Source organism: Ictidomys tridecemlineatus, unplaced genomic scaffold, assembly GCF_052094955.1.
Source record: "Ictidomys tridecemlineatus isolate mIctTri1 unplaced genomic scaffold, mIctTri1.hap1 Scaffold_52, whole genome shotgun sequence".
Taxonomy (NCBI): domain Eukaryota; kingdom Metazoa; phylum Chordata; class Mammalia; order Rodentia; family Sciuridae; genus Ictidomys; species Ictidomys tridecemlineatus.
In genome coordinates, this window is record NW_027523416.1 from 1,829,308 (window position 1) to 1,835,860 (window position 6,553).

A 6,553-nucleotide genomic window follows, 5' to 3' on the forward strand; every position below is an offset into this window, starting at 1 on the left:
CCAAGAGTCTTTTTACTGGAGTCAATACCTCCCATACTTCCTTACCAAAGTCGCCCTGATGATGAAGGAACATGAACTTATACCCCAGTTAACAAGGGGATCAAGCCTGAATTTCCCTGCTACAAGCTGAAAAGAAGTGGGATGAAATTCTACTTCATTCTGCTCCTTTCTATTCCTTTATTATGTACTGAAGTTTCCTGATTCAGCTTATAAGTTCTTGTGATTACCTAGTCTTATTGCCATGTTGGTTTAGATAGTATAATGAAACTAGAAACTACCATCCTAAAAAAATATTTGAATAAGATTATGTCCTCAGAAATTGTGCCAGGGTTATCCTATACCATTGTATGTACCCCAAGCTTCCTATTCCCCTAGATCTGTGGTGGTGTAATTTGAGAATCCATGACCTAGACTCTAGACAGGGCCTTGGTCCCTTTCCTTTGGATCTCAACATCCCTCTTACTAGCACTTCTACAAGGGAAGGGTCTCTCAGTACTTTTCCTATTCTAGTTGGAGTTCCTAGAGTGACCCAAGAAAAGGACACAGGAGGTGAAGCTCTCCCCAGGTTGCCCTCTGCAGGGGAGTAGGAGCTTTGCATGACTTTACCCCTCACAAAAGGCCCCTAGCAGGGGAGGGGGGGCTCCCCAGTACTCCACCTAACAAAAATACCCACCTAAGGGGGAAACTTGGACCCTCCTTCCCCACCAGAGGATGAAATTCTAGAAACAAAGCAAGTGAGTTAGTTCAATTAGCATTGGAATGTGGACATGTGCCTAGGTTGAGCTGTCTTGTTTTCTCCAGAAAACCTATAGTCAGAAGCATAATTTGGGCTTTTAGGGTCCCAGTATTTGTGTCCTAAAATACAGCTAAATTAGGTTAATACTTTTTTTTCTCCCCTCTTGACTTGAAGTATAGATTCAGAGCCTCTGGGAAACTTCCTGGCTTCTTATGTTAAAGATCCAACAAGAATACAGCCTTCCTTTCCAGAAGGATTTCAGTTGAACACACTGGGGACAGACAAGCAGAGAGGTGGGACTGATGGGGTCTCTCAGGTCAAGTTGAGACCAACAGCGGGTTGATGATGCTCTGTAATGCCACAGAGTCCCACTGTAAAGATGGATGCCAAGTTAATTTAGTATAGCTGGAGAAGGACTAGAGGCACTTTCAGGGTCTATTGTGTGTGAGCCAACCACCTCATCTCTCCAGCTGGTTTTTTTTTTTTTTGTCTCCTAAAGGAGACCAAGCTGCAGAAGAAAATGGAGCCAGAAGTCAATTTCCACCAACAGTAACAATGGGTGCAATTGTGTTTCTCACACAGCAGCAACTGCTCTTAAGGAGCATTCAATAAAATTATGCACACGCTCTTACTACCATGATAACCTCACCATGGGAACTTCCGCATGTGTTCTTTTGGAATCTGAGGGTTCTGGGAAGACCGTTTCAGAAAAAGAGAGATTTTTATGGAAATGTCAGAGAGTGTCAGCGGACCTCTCCAAGCAAGAGAAGTGTGCTGGAGCCATACTCTGATGAGTCTTCAAAGGGAGGATTTCTCAGAGGGAAGGTGCAGGTGGAACTACAGAGTGACAAGGTATGTTTATGAGGGCTGAGTCCTGCCTCAGAGGCCTACTGCTGTCCACCTCCAGAAACTTCCTTAGGATCTCTGAGCAGTTGTTTCAACCTCTTTACAAGGGAGATAACACCTATCTCATGGGGGGAGGGTTGTTTTGTTTTTGTCAAATTTTAATGGAAGGATGTGTGTGAATAAGGTTTGAACCCTGAAAAATAACCTCTCGATTACATTGTATAATGCCTGATCTGCTACTTTAATAACCCAAACATCCAAGATCAGCTGAAGGGGACTTGCCAATGAGTCTCATACCTTGGGAAACCCAGGGTGGCTGCCTGCTGTTCCTGCTCCATCAGAGAAGCCCAAAGCTCAGGTGGGCAGACAAACTTGTCCCACACAGTGAAGCAATGCTACCGGGAGCTCTTTGTTTTATTCCTTCCTCTTCTTTTCATTCATCAGTGCTGCCTGCTGGTCCTCTCTCTGGCCTTCTCTCCTCAAATGTAGTTTCTGTATTCCATTTGTCACAACCTATTTGTGTTTTAAAACAAACCAAAAGACAGTTTTCATAAACTCACTGACCAAACCCCTGGCCCCCTGCTGATGACTCTCAAATCTCCTTCCCTGTCCCTGCACCCAGTTCCAAGGACCTTTAGGAAATCACTAGCTGCAGCACCTTAGATTCAATTTGTGGAGAAGTAAATCTTTCTCTCAAAATGATTCCAACTCCCAATGATGACAAGCTATTAAATAAGGAACATTTGTTATGCTTTATCTTTCATTTCTTATTCCAATTTGCTATGGACTAAATTGTATCCTCTGCCCTAGAATTCTTATGTTGAAACCCTGATGCCCCCTTTGACAGTTGTATTTGGAGACAGGGCCTTAAATAAGTAATTAGGCTAAGTGAGGTCATGTAGGTGGAGCCCTAATATGTAATACTGGTAACCTTATAAAAAGAGGAAGCAACATCAGAGAACTGACTCTGATGAGACACAGAGAAGGTGACCATATACAAGCCAGAAGAGAAGACTCAAAAGAAACCAGCTCTGCTGGTACCTTGATTTTGGACTTTTAGTCTCTAGAACTGTCAGGAAATAAGTGTCATGTTTAAGGGACTCAGTCTATAGTATTCTGTTGAAACAGTCTAAAAAAATATTCACAACCTGTTACCAAAATCTGGTATAGCTTTCTTCAAAATGACTCTTGAAGTCTCATTCTTTCCATATCTTGTCTTGCTGCCCTGCTTCCAGTCCTTTCTCCTTGACATCTATATTCATTACTATTTGTTCATTACTTCTTAACTTCCATCCTTGTCTCCAATTTATCTGATATTCTAAAAAAATATAACTTGATCTTTTTATCAGTTAGGATAAGGTAAGTTATGCAACAGTAACAAATGACCCCTAAACCTTAGTGGCTTAATGCACAGAGAAAGTTTACTTATTTTCATGACATATCCTTCATGGACAGGCTCTGGTTCTGCTCCAGGTTGTTTTCATTCTGGGACCCAAGCTGATGAAATGGTCCCTATTTGGGACATTGATGTTCTCATGGCAGAGAGAAATGAGTACTTGTTGAACTATGCAAAAGTTATCAAAGTGTTTGCCTAAAATTGATATATGATCCTCTTACATTTCATTGACAAAAGCTTCATCCTCTGATGTCGTCTGGGCATCGATGTCTAGAATCTGTCCACAAGAAAGGGAAGAAAATCATTGTGAACACTAAAATAATTTACCATCATACTGATTCCAGGATTTCAGCTTCCTCTTCTCTGCTGTGACTTAAACACCATATGATAAAACCCCAATCATCTTATGATTATGAAGTCCACTTTCTCCAGTTCACAGGGATTTCTTTTTTTTTTTTTTTTGTGGCCGTTGGTTGACTATAATTAAATAACCTTACACAGGAATTGTAAAGGGGTCTACTGGCTTGTAGTCCTTTACGTGACTTGTGATCAACTACTCCTGGCCATACCCGACTAGACTACTGGGATGGGCAAATTACCTAAGGTCAGCCAATATAGGTTCACAGAGGCATAGGAGCTGGGTCAATCAGAAGCTCTCCTGGAAGTAACAACTACCAAATACAGAAAGAACTTACATTGTGGGGTGGTAGTTGAGGCTGAAAGGATGCCTAAATGTGGAGTCAAAATCTTAGCAGGTGGAAGTCACATGCAAGTTGGGGTTAGGAAAGAACAGAAGTTGAGTGAGCAGAGGAAGCATCATTAGTAAGAAGAGCAGGAAACAGGTGCACAAAGAGAAAGAGGGCAGAGACACCATGAGGGAGGAGCTAGGCCTTCCAGAAGAGAGATGGAGAGGACTCATCAGGCTCCAGAGCAGTCTCAATTCTAGGACCAGCCATGTGGACTCTTAGAATAAATCCATACTATCCTAGATAATTTGAGAGATCTCTCTGTATATATAATCAGCAAATCCTGAATAAAACCACTCTGTTTAGAGGCAAATCAGTTGCCTACCTGCTTCATGAGTTTAGTTTGACCTTTCCATTTAGACTTTAGTCTCCTAGAAAGCAAAGCTCCTGTTTGTCTTCTCCATGAACCTAGCATGGTGGGAGCCACAATAAACAACCTGCAGATGGCTTACTGCCAAATTCACATAGGTTTGTTTCATTATCATCTTCCTCCTCCTCTTTGTAGTCAAGTCTAGAAAATCAACCTGAAGCATTATTATTGGACAAATGAGAGAGAAAATAGCAATATCCTTACTCAGGAAATAGTCCCTATGCCCACTTGGCACAAACTTCTAGGACCTTCTTAATTGCTATGGTGTCAATCATGGGCACCGAGTGAACTTTCAGAATTGCTATAGCCTGGGCTCCAAGTCTCTTATTCGGGTTCCCCAGAGTAAATTGCTGGGCTTTGGATTCAACCTCTTAAAACAAGTTAACATCTGGTTATGGTGAGGAGAAAATAGTAAAAATGAAAAACTATTTGCAGAACAGAAAGTGTTCTGAAGCATGATGCTTGCAGCAACTGTGACCTCACTTCTGCTTAACAAATTCCTATGTGCCCAAGGCAGCCTCCAAATTCTGTTCTTGAACTTTTGTTTTACGTAAATGTCAGGTATTTTCTATACCTGAGATGGCATAGAAAATGCAGAGCTCTAATCTCCTTGGGCCTCTAAGTAAGCCTTGCATTTGGGGATAGGTTTGGGGCAGTGGGTTTGGGTAAGATCCCTGTAACCCTGACACATTTTGCAGACACCTATATATAACACCTTTGTTTTAGTGGGGTTGGGGGATAAGTGAGAAAGGAAGAGAGAGGAAACAATAGGCAGAGAAAGGTGCAGAAACTCAGGCTAGGTTGGGAGACAGTTGAAAGGTGTGGCTGTTCTGAAAGCAATCAGGAATTAGAGCCTGACTTTCCAGTAAGATTAACTACAGACAGAAGCAGATGCTGTGTCCACTTGAAGTAATAATGTTATGTGCAAATCTGTGGAAAGCATGCGCGTGCGCGCGCGCACACACACACACACACACACACACACACACACTCATCCTCTTAACTATTGAGAATGTAGGGAAATTGGAGTTCTCATACCCTGCTGGTAGGAATGTAAATTGGAAACACTTTGCTGGTTGGGACTTGCTTATGTTTGAAGCAGACAATGGACAATGCTGGCTCTGTGTTCACCAAACCCTTCTTGTGCATACACAAAAAAGACTACATTTCCCAGCCTCCCTTAAGGTTAGCAGTGGTCATGTTACTGAGTTCCAGACAGTTGGAAAATGGGCAGAGAAGTGATGTGAGTCACTTCCAGGCCTGGCTTTAAAACCAGCTTAGAATCTTCACACTCTTTCTCCCTTTACATAACAGCTGAAATCAGACGATCCAGTGGAGCATTCCAGGGCTTTGGCAAATGGGAAGCCATTCTATGACCAATCCCTGGTTCCAGAGAGATGTGCAGAGCACTCTCCCCTCCCAACCAGGTGACCTTCATTTGAGCTATAATAGAGAAATAAGTCTTTATTATGTTAAACCACTGAGGTCTGGAGGTTTTTATTATAACATTTAGACTATCCTGAATGGTGTAGTATCACAATTCTTACAAATGTCATAAGTTTTGCCCTAGCAATAAACATTCTTTGAAACATACTCTAAGAAAATAATTAAGGGTACTCATTACTGTATTGATTATAACAGCAAAAGTAAATAAATAAATAAATAAAAATCCAACAACATGAATTTCCAATCATAGAAGATTAATTAAATAAATAATACAGCCCTGTACAGGAATATTATTCAGACACTTAATATCACACTTAATATAATGTATTTATTGACATGTCATGCTATAGTATTACTTGAAAAAGGGCAAGTATCAAAACAGCTTAGAGAGTATGAATCTGTATTTATTTATGTATGTCAATGTATGAATAGAAAAAGTCTCCATCTATACCAGAAACAGGGATTATTTCTATTAATAGGATTACAGGTGGCTTTGTAAAAAAGTATTTCTATTCTGCAGTTTTATGCTTTTTCTTTCTTTCTTTTCTTTTTGCATTGATGGGGATTGAACCCAGGAACCTTGCACATGCTAGGCAAGTGCTCTCCAACTGAGCTACATTCTGATGAGTCTGTCCTTCCTTCCTCTTCCTTCCTTCCCTCCATCCTTCCCTCCCTTTCTTCCTTTCTTGACAATGTCTCAAACTTGTGATCCTCCTGCCTCAGCCTCCTGAGTAGCTGGGATTAAAGGCATGTAGCCCTGTGTCTTGCAGTTTTACATGTTTTCTATAATGAGCATGTATATCTTCAGTTAAAAATGGTTTTATAAGTAGCCTGCTGCAAAGGGATGGGTCTTCTTTGAACTTGAAGGCTGGACTTTCTCTTCCTGAGTGTTAAGTGGAATCCCAGGTCCCTTGCTGGTCTTCTGGGCTCCAATTCCACCACCCATACGGTTAAATTCTCACCATTAAGAGTAGCTCTCCAGCCCTTCACACAGCTGAAAGCTCGGCACCAGG